The following is an 11992-nucleotide window of genomic DNA, read 5'->3' as shown; positions in this document are numbered from 1 at the left end:
CCCGACCCTTTTTTTTTTTTTTTTTCCAGATGGAGTCTCGCTCTGTCACCCAGGCTGGAGTGCAGTGGCGCCATGTTGGATCACTGCAAGCTCCGCCTCCCAGGTTCACGCCATTCTCCTGCCTCAGCCTCCCAAGTAGCCAGGACTACAGGCTCCCGCCACCACACCCGGCTAATTTTTTAATTATTTTTATTTTTTATTTTTAGTAGAGACGGGGTTTCACATGTTAGCCAGGATAGTCTCGATCTCCTGACCTCGTGATCCACCCGCCTCAGCCTCCCAAACTGCTGGGATTACAGGCGTGAGCCACCGCGCCTGGCCTCCTCTTTCCCCTCTTCTTTCCTCTCCTCTTTCTCCCCTCCCTTCTGCCCTCCGCTTCCCTCTCCTCTTTGCCCTCTCCCTTCTCCCCTCTCCTTTCCTTTCGCTCTGATGCCTAGGCTAGAGTTTAGTGGTGCAGTCATAGTTCACTGAAGCCTCAAACTCCTGGGCTCAAATGATCCTCCCACTTCAGTCTCTGAGTAGCTAGGACTACAGGCATGCGCCACCACACTCAGCTAATTAAATGGTTTTTTTTTGAGAGACAGGGTCTCACTGTGTTGCCAGGCTGGTCTCTAGCTTCTGGCCTCAAGTGATCCTCCTGTGTTGGCCTCCCCAAGTGCTGAGACTTTATACCCTTTGTAGATTTTGTATGTTTCTATAGTGTTCTCAGAGGTTTTTCCACACTACCAACTACAGTTTTTCAATATGATTATTCTGTCTTTTCAATCAGAGCTTGAGCTTTTGAGGGGACTTGTTTTGTTTATTCATTTTCCCCAGTTTTAGGGCTTAGCACATAGTTGATGCATAATAAATATTCGTTTAACTCCTTGTAGCCTTATTTACTTATGCTAATAAGGATAGATAACCCCAAGAATGTAGAGTGGAGCTAATCATGAGATGAAAAATAGTGCCTGTATATAATCGCTACAATTTATAATCTATATACATACAATTTGCACTGCATTCAAGTTACTTGAATAAGCTTTATGTTCTCTATTTCCATATAGCTTTTTCCTCTTTTTAAAACAGGTGTAGCTAGGTGCGGTGGCTCACGCCTGTAATCCCAGCACTTTGAGAGGCCGAGGCAGGTGGATCACCTGAGGTCAGGAGTCCGAGACCAGCCTGGCCAAGATGGTGAAACCCTGTCTCTACTAAATATATAAAAAAATTAGCAGGGTGAGGTGGTGGGCGCCTGTAATCCCAGCTACTCCCTGAGGCAGGGGAATTGCTTGAACCCGGGAGGCGGAGGTTGCAGTGAGCAGAGATCATGCCATTGCACTCCAGCCTGGGTGACAGAGCGAGATTCCATCTCAAAAAAAAAAAAAAAAAAAAAAAAAAACACACAAAAAACAGGTGTTCCCCTGCCCTCCAGTGTTTAGATCACAGCTAACAATTTTAGTAAAGGTCAAGATTATAAAATATTTTGAATTAATATTTATTTATTTTGAAGTAATATTTAAAATTCGACCTAGCAAGTACCCGTATCTCTACATTAAAAAAAAAAAGAAATTAGCCAGTTGCGGTGGCATGGCCTGTAATCCCAGCTACTCGGGAGGCTGAGGAAGGAGCATCACTTGAGCCCAGGAGATTGAAGCTTCAGTGAGCCATGATCATACCACCGCACTCCATCCAGCCTGAGAGACAGAGTGAGACCCCGTCCCTTAAAAAAAAAAAAAAAAAAAAATCCCATTTGGTTTACTTTTCAAATAAAACAAGTTTCCCCCACCTTTTTTCCTCATATATGTGATATGCCTGGAGCCTAGGTTTAAACTAAGTGTAACTTAACCTGCCTCTTCCTTTGCCACCATGTGTTCCACAGTTTTTCCTAGTTATGTGGTGATTGGGTGGGTCTGTTTGACCTTGGTTTCACTACACTGTTCTGTACTGTTACCAGAGTTCCAGGATCTTGCCCCACCATAAAGGCTTTCCTGTTTTCAGTGTCTCTCCCACCCTGATTCCCAAAGTAGCTTCTTAATCTTGTGGCTGTCCTTTGGTCTCGACTGAGATGTCTCTTGGCTAATATCTTCTTCTTCGGTATTGTTACTGATGAGGAGAAGCTGACTCTTGACTTCTTGGCAAAGTGACTTATACCCCATCACAGTCCTGTTGTGTATATTTTCTTCTATGAACATCAAATCTTAGCTGTCTAGGGAGGCTGATGTATGGCTGATCAGGCATTTCTAAATACCTATCTGCAAAGAAGTTTTCAGTGGTATATCACAGAATAAGGACAATGTGAATTTTCATCTATCTAAATGTATTAAAATAAGACTACTATAATGAGATGTTCTTTCCAGTGGTTTTAATCTTAAAATGATCTTTTTTTTTTTTTTTTTTAAATCATAGCAATAACAGAGGATGGCTGTTTTGTAAGATAAATTTTGTTCACCTTATGATGGTCCTCTAAATACTTTTTTGGGATATCTTGCTGGTCTGTGATGTCCAATAGCTGGGGAATTCCTGCGTTGACCACCATAGCTCTTTTCCCTGAGGCAGTATTGCCCTTCATGTAAAGTAAGGATGGCTTCTTTCATATGCATTTGCAAACAATTTTCCAGTATATTCTTCTCTCATAGGCTTCTTCTTGATTTTTGCCTAATTCCAAAGTGATGAGATTACAGGCATGAGCCACTGTGCCATCTTTTAAATAAAGATGGAGTGCCATTGTGTTATCCAGACTGGTCTCAAACTCTTGGACTCAAGCGATCCTTCCACCTCCTCCTCCCAAAATACTGGGATTACAGGCATGAGCCACTGTGCCTGACATTTTCCCTTTAGAATTTAGTAAAACAAATTCACTGTTACTAAAGTGTCCTTTCTTTAATATATTTGCTATTTTTTCTTATAGATGAATATATAACAGATGGTGGTCTCTATTACAGCTTGTTGCTTCTATTACCAGATGGTATCATAACATTTTTTCCAATTTATTCTAAGGATCTGTTTGTTTTTGTTGATTTTCTAGGTAATACAGTTGTCCCTCAGTATCTGTGGGGGATTGGTTCCAAGATCCCCCCCCTCCCCCCGCAGGATGCCCAAATCCTCAGATGCTCAAGTCTCTTCTATAAAATGGCATAGTATTTGCATGTAACCCATGTATGTCCTCCCATATACCTTATTTTTTATTTACTTTTTTTTTTTTTTTTTTTTTTTTTGAGACAGAGTCTTGCTCTTTCACCCAGGCTGGAGTGCAGTGGCAGGATGTCAGCTCACTGCAACCTCCACCTCCTGAGTTCAAACAATTCTTGGGCCTCAGCCTCCCGAGTAGCTGGGATTACATGCCTGGCTAATTTTTGTATTTTTAGTGGAAACTTGCTGTGTTGGCAAGGCTGATCTTGAACTCCTGACCTTAAGTGATCTGCCCACCTCGGCCTCCAGAAGAGTTGGGATTACAGGCGTGAGCCACTGTGTCTGGCCTCTCCTGTATACTTTAAATAATCTTTAGATTACTTATAATATCTAGTATAATTTAAATACTTTGTAAATAGTTATACTATTTTATTTTTATTATTGTATTGTCATTTTTTAATTTTTTCCACATATTTTTGATCTGCGATTGGTTTAATCTGTGGATTTGGAACCCACAGATAGAGGGCAGACTGTATCCAGTCAATGGGCAGTCAGTAAGACTTTGCTAGAAAAATATTTGTATCTCCTCAAGTATCTGCCCTGTCAACATTTATCCATTCCCCTAAAGAGAAATAATTTGGGATAAGAGTCACTGGGTGCTAGTTTTTTTTTTTTTTTTTTTTTTTTTTTTAAATACTTTAAGTCCTAGGGTACATGTGCACAATGTGCAGGTTTGTTACATATGTATACATGTGCCATGTTGGTGTGCTGCACCCATTAACTGGTCATTTACATTAGGTGTATCTCCTAATGCTATCCCTTTCCACCTGCCACCCCACAACAGGCCCCAGTGTGTGATGTTCCCCACCCTGTGTCCAAGCGTTCTCATTGTTCAATTCCCACCAGTGAGTGAGAACATGGGGTGTTTTGTTTCTGTCCTTGTGATAGTTTGCTGAGAATGATTTCCAGTTTCATCTATGTCCCCACAAAGGACGTGAACTCATCCTTTTTTATGGCTGCACAGTATTCCATGGTGTATATGTGCCACATTTTCTTAATCCAGTCTATCATTGATGGGCATTTAGGTTGGTTCCAAGTCTTTGCTATTGTGAATAGTGCTGCGATAAACATACGTGTGCATGCGTCTTTATAGCAGCATGATTTATAATCCTTTGGGTATATACCCAGTAATGGGATTGCTGGATCAAATGGTATTTCTAGTTCTAGATCCTTGAGGAATCGCCACACTGTCTTCCACAATGGTTGAACTAGTTTACAGTCACTGGGTGCTAGTTTTTTAAAATCACAACTCTACCCCTTTGGGAAATGTTGGCCAAAGCCACGGATGTTAACTGCTTAATATAACTTCAGTATATATTATGACCCTGTTTTCCAAACCCCGTATTGTTGGACACTGAATCAATATTTGATATTTAGACTTGCCTAAAAAATGAGGATCTATGGTTTTCTATTTGTTTATTCAACAAATATGTGTCCACCCTATTCCAGTCATTGTGATAAGCACTGGAATAGAGTGGAGCTAATGGTCTAATGGGGAAGACACATTAATACATGGTTTTAAAAATAACATAGTTGTGGTAAATGCTGTAAAGAAATAACAGGGTACTATGAGAGCATATAACTGGGAGACCTTACCTGATCATGGGAGTTAGGGCAAGTGTCTTGAAGAAAATACATTTAAACTTAAGTATGAAGGGTGAATAGAGTTAGGCTGGAGGCATCTGGGGCCGTCTTCTTAGGCAAGGGTGAGGAACGTGGTTATGTGGGCTTGAGATGTGGGGCAGCAAGAAGGAATGGTGTTTTGCTCCCTCTCCCCTCTTTCCTCTCTCTCACTCTGTCACTCTTTCTCTCTCTCACTCTGTCACCCAGGCTGGAGTACAGTGGCGCAATTTTGACTCACTGCAACTTCTACCCCCTGGGTTTAAGCAGTCCTCCCACCTCACCCTCCTGAGTAGCTGGGACCATAGGTGTACACCAACAGGCACAGCTATTTTTTAAAATTAAAAAAAAAAAATTTTTTTTGTATTTTTGGTAAAGACAGGGACTTGCCGTGTTGCCCAGGCTGCTCTCGAACTCCTGAGCTCAAACAGTCCATCCTGCCTCAGCCTCCCAAAGTTCTGGGATTATAGGCATGAGCCACTGGGTGTTTCTTAGTGAATGTTGATTATATTCTACAACATTTCTATCCTTCTTTTCATCCTCCCTTCTCTTAGCATTTTCTAAAACATGGTTTTAATCATATTACTATGCTGATTACGAAACTCTTTTCTTTAAGAGACAGGGTTGGGGGGTAGGTCTCACTTCGTTGCCCAGACTGGAGTGCAGTGGCACAATCACAGCTCACTGTAGCCTCGACCTCCTGGGGTCAAGCAGTTCTCTCACTTCAGCCTCCTAAGTAGCTGGGACTGCAGGCACCACCACACTTGGCTCATTTTTAAAATATTTTGCAGAGATGGGTTCTCACTATGTTGTCCAGGCTGGTTTTGAACTCCTGGGTTCATGTGATCCACCTGCCTCTGCCTCCCAAAGTGCTGGTATTACAGGCATGAGCCACTGTGCCTAGCCCAGAAAGTCTTAAAAGTTCTTCTTTGGGTAGATTATTAGCTCCTTGAAGGCAGAAATCTTGCCATTTTTAATTCCTTAAATCCTTAATTTTTAATTCCTTAATTCCTTCATTACAGATATTGGAGGCAATCATACTTTGCCCCTCAGCATGATTTAATTTCAGTTGTAGTCCTAAATGGTGGGCAAGGATGGAGTTGTCTTATGATTCTGTTTTTACCCTCTGCCTAAGACCTAAGTTTTCAGGTTGGGTAGTGAAGGACTTTTTTTTTTTTTGAGATGGAGTCTTGCTCTGTTGTTCAGGCTGGAGTGCAGTGGCGCGATCTCGGCTCACTGCAACCTCCACCTCCCTGGTTCAAGCAATTCCCCTGCCTTAGCCTCCTGTGTGGCTGGGATTATGGGCGCATGCCACCATGCCTGGCTAATTTTTTTGTATTTTTAGTAGAGACGGAATTTCACCATGTTGACCAGACTGGTCTCCAACTCCTGACCTTAGGCAATCTGCCTGCCCTGGCCTCCCAAAGTGCTGGGATTACAGGCGTGAGCCACCGCACCTGGCTGAAGGACTTTTTGTAAAAACAAAACAAGCATCTTTTGCAACTCGTTCTGTATGCAGCCCTTATTTTATGAATGTTCTTTATTATATTGATATTTAAACAAGGCCATAGTCCAGGAGTTTGTTCATGGTAGTGGTTTCATCTGAAGAGTGAGGTCTTTTTGTCAGTCGAGAGAGGATGTTTTAGAAATCAGAACTGAGGCCAGGCGCGGTGGCTCAAGCCTGTAATCCCAACACTTTGGGAGACCAAGACGGGCGGATCACGAGGTCATGAAAAAAAAAAAAAAAAAAAAAAAAAAAAAAAAGTCAGAACTGAAAGGACTGGATCTGAATAGATTGGATTAGGAAGTTTGTCTTGGTGGATTCTGTTACTTAAGTTGTGCCAATCTTTGGGGTTCCGCTGTAGACATCTGAAAAGTGCATGAGGTGCCAGCCTTTCCCCTATCCTTAGCATATAGGAGGCACTCAGATATTTGCTGAATAGAAAAAGTGTGCATGTAAATGGGATAGTTCGTATGGGTTTATGGAACAATCTAGGATCAAAACTGTGTACATTCTAGGCCAGATTGTTTAATTGCATGCATTCTCTTTATTTTTTTGTTTGTTTCCCCTTAATATTCAGAAAAATCTCCTTGAACGTGCAGCCTAGGAAAATCAAGGCAAAGACTTTTGTGTTAGGTTGGACCAGTAAGTTGAGCTATGATAACTGAAAAAGGTGGAACTTAGGAGCATCACTTTAGCAGTTAGCTTGGCATTCTTAAACCTTGGGTTATATATGGATGCCTTTTAAAGGAGGAAATTTCTTACATTATCCAAAGTATACAACCAAGAATTTCAGTATGAGAATACTGCATTAAAAGTTGAATGTAACCATTTAAATGGTTACTTGAAGCAAATAAAAAATAAAAAAGAAAAACAGGTGGTTACTTGGTACCTGCATGATGGTGAATCCAAACTGGATCCCTGAAATGCGTGTGGTGGTATGATTATTTTTAGAATATCATATAAAAACAACACTTAACAGTTCTCATAGGACCCTCAGATTCTTGACATCTCCTGACCTTTCTAGGTTAGGCAGACCCCACTTTGAAAACTATGGATAGTTTTCCTCTCCCCCCGAGATATTTAGTACTGAATCTTCAAAGTTCAGGGTTTTTAATTTTTTTGTTGTTTTTTGTTTTAAGTATCTAAAGGAAAGAGAACCAAAAGAGAATCTCCATTCCCCTTCTTCCCGAGTTGTCCTCACAGATCCCCTAGTTAGATAGATCATTTGGTTTAACCTGTCTCTTTGGGGATGCATGGTTGTTAACCAGTCATTCACAGCTTAGGATCATACATTTTAATGCTAAATCAACATAGATTTACTTCTTCCCCAGAAAATGGGAATTTTTTATGAGGAAACTTCAGATCCTTGAGAGGAAGACATTCTTGGTAAGGTGGGAGATTCTGACAGGGCAGCTTGTAGGAAAGAGGTTCTTGGGGTCAGGGAAGAGGAGGAAGGTGTTAAACCGTTACTTTTCAATTTTGCCTAGGATCTTGAATGCTCCTGCTGACGGTGCCTGGATTGGGGTTTCAGAATGCCTTCAGAAGTCTCTAAAGTAGCCTACACGTTTTCTAGTTCAGACTATTCCAGCAGTTTCTGTCCATGTTGTTGTATATCTCCTCAGGAAGAGCAAAGTGTAGAGAAATATGATCCTTCCTAAGTAAAAAGTAGGTCAGATCAGTAGTGTTGGATAAGCCTCCTCCTGTTGACTCTTTCCTCATAGTCTCCTCATTCTCCTTCATAGTGTTTTGTATTAAGTCACCTAGTGGGTTCTCAGTGCTTGCTAATTCTTATGAAAGAAAGCAGTTTTAGATCATTGACCACAAAATCTGCTCTCCTACTCCCTACTTTTTTGCCTCTTAAGAAACTACGCTTCCGTTTTACTGGTGTGTCAGGAGCACAGAAGAACGAACAGCTGGTAAGGAGCAGAGAAGGAGAAAGATAACTAATTTTTGAAGGTTGGGAGAAATACTGTCCATTGATTTACTTCAGCAACTGCCTGACACATAATATTCAGTAATACTTTCTTTGCACCTTGTAGCTTAAATGTCTTGAAGAAACAAAAATTGAATGCACAGGATCAAGGCACTAAAGCTCAAATAACACACTCTTTTAAGTTTCTCGTTTCCCTGTTTTATCAAGATATCTTTCATCTTTGTATCAGGCGATTTAGTGGCAACTCTTCGCTTTCCAACTGCTCACTGAGTCTTTCGGTCTCCTCCCCATTTTCCTAGTCGTCTTCGGTTGTGGATGTTGTAAACTCGACCATCCGTCTCTCAAGGTCCTTGCTTCAAGGTTTCCCAATGCTCTGGCGCTGTCCAAGCCCCGGTACTCCGGGAAGGAAGACCTCGGATTCATTTGACGGGCTTGTGGAGGCTGGGGGGTCTGTGGAGCCCCGTGTGGGTGGGGCTGGGCGCGGCCGGGGCGGGGCCGGCTAGGAGCCCTAGGGAAAGGGTGAAAGACACAGTTGAGAAAGGCCCGCCGGGCATTGGTTTCACAGTTTCCACGAAGGCTTCGTGTGCAAGCCTGAGGAATCTAGGTGCCTCCCTCCTGCCTCGCCTTTCTTGATTCTAGAAGCTTCAGTAGGCTTTTCGGGGTTGCTGGGACCCGGAAAAGCAGCGGCTTCCACTCTGGGGGCGGGTCCCAAGGGTCTTGCTGCTGCTCTGGGGCCGTTTGGACTCCCGGTGTTGGGGGAGGGGCCAGGGAGGTGCTGCTCGCGTCTCCTTTTGCGCCTGCGCGGCGGGCTCCGAGCGGGTAGGAGCGCGTGCGCGGTGACGTGGACGTCCGGTGCGCGCGCGCAGGCTCTTCAGCTGGAGCGGACACACGGTGTGCGAACTGAACAGAATAACCCGCCCCCAGCGGGATGTGAAGGACTCCGGGTGAGGCCGGCCACGCCCCGCACGGTAACTCTCGGGCCTGGGTGGAGGGCATCGCTTAGTACTGGCCCGATTGGAGTTTTTCGAGAGTTTGAAGCTCTTGTGTATTTGAACGGCGTGAGAAACGTTCCGCTGAGAGAGCTTCGCACGCCCTCGCCAGGCCGGGCCTTGCGCGGGGCCGCCTTTGGCGCGCGCCTGTGGTCTCTGAGCGAGGCTGCGCATGTCACCTCGCGCGCGTCCCCAGCCTCACTTCCGCGTCGCTCAGCTACCTAACTGGGAGCATCGACGCCAGAGAGAGCGGCCACGAGGCGGGAGGGGTGAGAAGCGCCCATGGCTCGGCCCTGCCCTCGCGTGCGTGGGGTGCCGCTCCGCGTGGTACGGTCTGCGTGATGACTTACAGCCTGGCGCCGGGCTCTAGGTCGAGAGCCATGCTTACGCGCTTTGCAGTTTAGCGCCTAGGTCTCGTGGTTCTAGAACTCCAAGGGAAACGGTGTTGGCGTCGCTTTTCTGAGGAACTGAGCGCAGCGTTTTGACACCTGTGCAAACGTCTTTTCTAACAAGTAATTTCCGGCCAAATTGTTTGAGGCAGGACGGCAAGTTTAATAAAGGAGGGCGAGGAAGTGAGCTGTAGGAGTGGGGACTTGGTAAACAAAGGACCGGTGGTGTGTGAGTGCAGAAATGAGGGAGGGGAAAACAGGTGGGAAGAGCAGGTGTTATTTTCTTTTTTCCTCTGTGGGGCAGCCTTTACCTAGTTCTGTTGATGGGGTTTCCTGTTTCTGTTAAAGGGTCAAGTAGGTCTCTGCCCTCAGTGCAAGGTNGTGCTAGTTTTTTAAAATCACAACTCTACCCCTTTGGGAAATGTTGGCCAAAGCCACGGATGTTAACTGCTTAATATAACTTCAGTATATATTATGACCCTGTTTTCCAAACCCCGTATTGTTGGACACTGAATCAATATTTGATATTTAGACTTGCCTAAAAAATGAGGATCTATGGTTTTCTATTTGTTTATTCAACAAATATGTGTCCACCCTATTCCAGTCATTGTGATAAGCACTGGAATAGAGTGGAGCTAATGGTCTAATGGGGAAGACACATTAATACATGGTTTTAAAATAACATAGTTGTGGTAAATGCTGTAAAGAAATAACAGGGTACTATGAGAGCATATAACTGGGAGACCTTACCTGATCATGGGAGTTAGGGCAAGTGTCTTGAAGAAAATACATTTAAACTTAAGTATGAAGGGTGAATAGAGTTAGGCTGGAGGCATCTGGGGCCGTCTTCTTAGGCAAGGGTGAGGAACGTGGTTATGTGGGCTTGAGATGTGGGGCAGCAAGAAGGAATGGTGTTTTGCTCCCTCTCCCCTCTTTCCTCTCTCTCACTCTGTCACTCTTTCTCTCTCTCACTCTGTCACCCAGGCTGGAGTACAGTGGCGCAATTTTGACTCACTGCAACTTCTACCCCTGGGTTTAAGCAGTCCTCCCACCTCACCCTCCTGAGTAGCTGGGACCATAGGTGTACACCAACAGGCACAGCTATTTTTTAAAATTAAAAAAAAAAATTTTTTTTGTATTTTGGTAAAGACAGGGACTTGCCGTGTTGCCCAGGCTGCTCTCGAACTCCTGAGCTCAAACAGTCCATCCTGCCTCAGCCTCCCAAAGTTCTGGGATTATAGGCATGAGCCACTGGGTGTTTCTTAGTGAATGTTGATTATATTCTACAACATTTCTATCCTTCTTTTCATCCTCCCTTCTCTTAGCATTTTCTAAAACATGGTTTTAATCATATTACTATGCTGATTACGAAACTCTTTTCTTTAAGAGACAGGGTTGGGGGGTAGGTCTCACTTCGTTGCCCAGACTGGAGTGCAGTGGCACAATCACAGCTCACTGTAGCCTCGACCTCCTGGGGTCAAGCAGTTCTCTCACTTCAGCCTCCTAAGTAGCTGGGACTGCAGGCACCACCACACTTGGCTCATTTTAAAATATTTTGCAGAGATGGGTTCTCACTATGTTGTCCAGGCTGGTTTTGAACTCCTGGGTTCATGTGATCCACCTGCCTCTGCCTCCCAAAGTGCTGGTATTACAGGCATGAGCCACTGTGCCTAGCCCAGAAAGTCTTAAAAGTTCTTCTTTGGGTAGATTATTAGCTCCTTGAAGGCAGAAATCTTGCCATTTTAATTCCTTAAATCCTTAATTTTAATTCCTTAATTCCTTCATTACAGATATTGGAGGCAATCATACTTTGCCCCTCAGCATGATTTAATTTCAGTTGTAGTCCTAAATGGTGGGCAAGGATGGAGTTGTCTTATGATTCTGTTTTACCCTCTGCCTAAGACCTAAGTTTTCAGGTTGGGTAGTGAAGGACTTTTTTTTTTTTTGAGATGGAGTCTTGCTCTGTTGTTCAGGCTGGAGTGCAGTGGCGCGATCTCGGCTCACTGCAACCTCCACCTCCCTGGTTCAAGCAATTCCCCTGCCTTAGCCTCCTGTGTGGCTGGGATTATGGGCGCATGCCACCATGCCTGGCTAATTTTTTTGTATTTTAGTAGAGACGGAATTTCACCATGTTGACCAGACTGGTCTCCAACTCCTGACCTTAGGCAATCTGCCTGCCCTGGCCTCCCAAAGTGCTGGGATTACAGGCGTGAGCCACCGCACCTGGCTGAAGGACTTTTGTAAAACAAAACAAGCATCTTTTGCAACTCGTTCTGTATGCAGCCCTTATTTTATGAATGTTCTTTATTATATTGATATTTAAACAAGGCCATAGTCCAGGAGTTTGTTCATGGTAGTGGTTTCATCTGAAGAGTGAGGTCTTTTGTCA

General features: G+C 44.0%; 1 protein-coding gene across 11 annotated transcripts in view; it reads left to right on the top strand.

The window, feature by feature from the left end:
• Positions 1-11992, top strand: part of MGA (MAX dimerization protein MGA) — a 176266-nt gene that overhangs the window by 54399 nt on the left and 109875 nt on the right. For 3 of the 11 annotated variants that reach the window (XM_017895420.1, XM_017895428.1, XM_017895427.1), the window contains exon 1: positions 9101-9193. The exons of 4 other annotated variants lie outside the window; for them this stretch is intronic. The gene's annotated coding sequence lies outside the window, so the exon portion shown is untranslated. Of the gene's footprint in view, positions 1-9079; positions 9194-9449; positions 9542-11992 lie in introns of those variants that run through there. 4 more of the 11 variants (XM_017895429.1, XM_017895426.1, XM_017895425.1 and 1 more) reach the window with 3 other exon arrangements.

Source organism: Rhinopithecus bieti, unplaced genomic scaffold (assembly GCF_001698545.2).
Source record: "Rhinopithecus bieti isolate Rb0 unplaced genomic scaffold, ASM169854v2 scaffold_26426, whole genome shotgun sequence".
In the NCBI taxonomy this organism is placed as follows: domain Eukaryota; kingdom Metazoa; phylum Chordata; class Mammalia; order Primates; family Cercopithecidae; genus Rhinopithecus; species Rhinopithecus bieti.
Note: the sequence above shows the minus strand (reverse complement) of the source record. Positions and strands in the feature narration are given on the sequence as shown.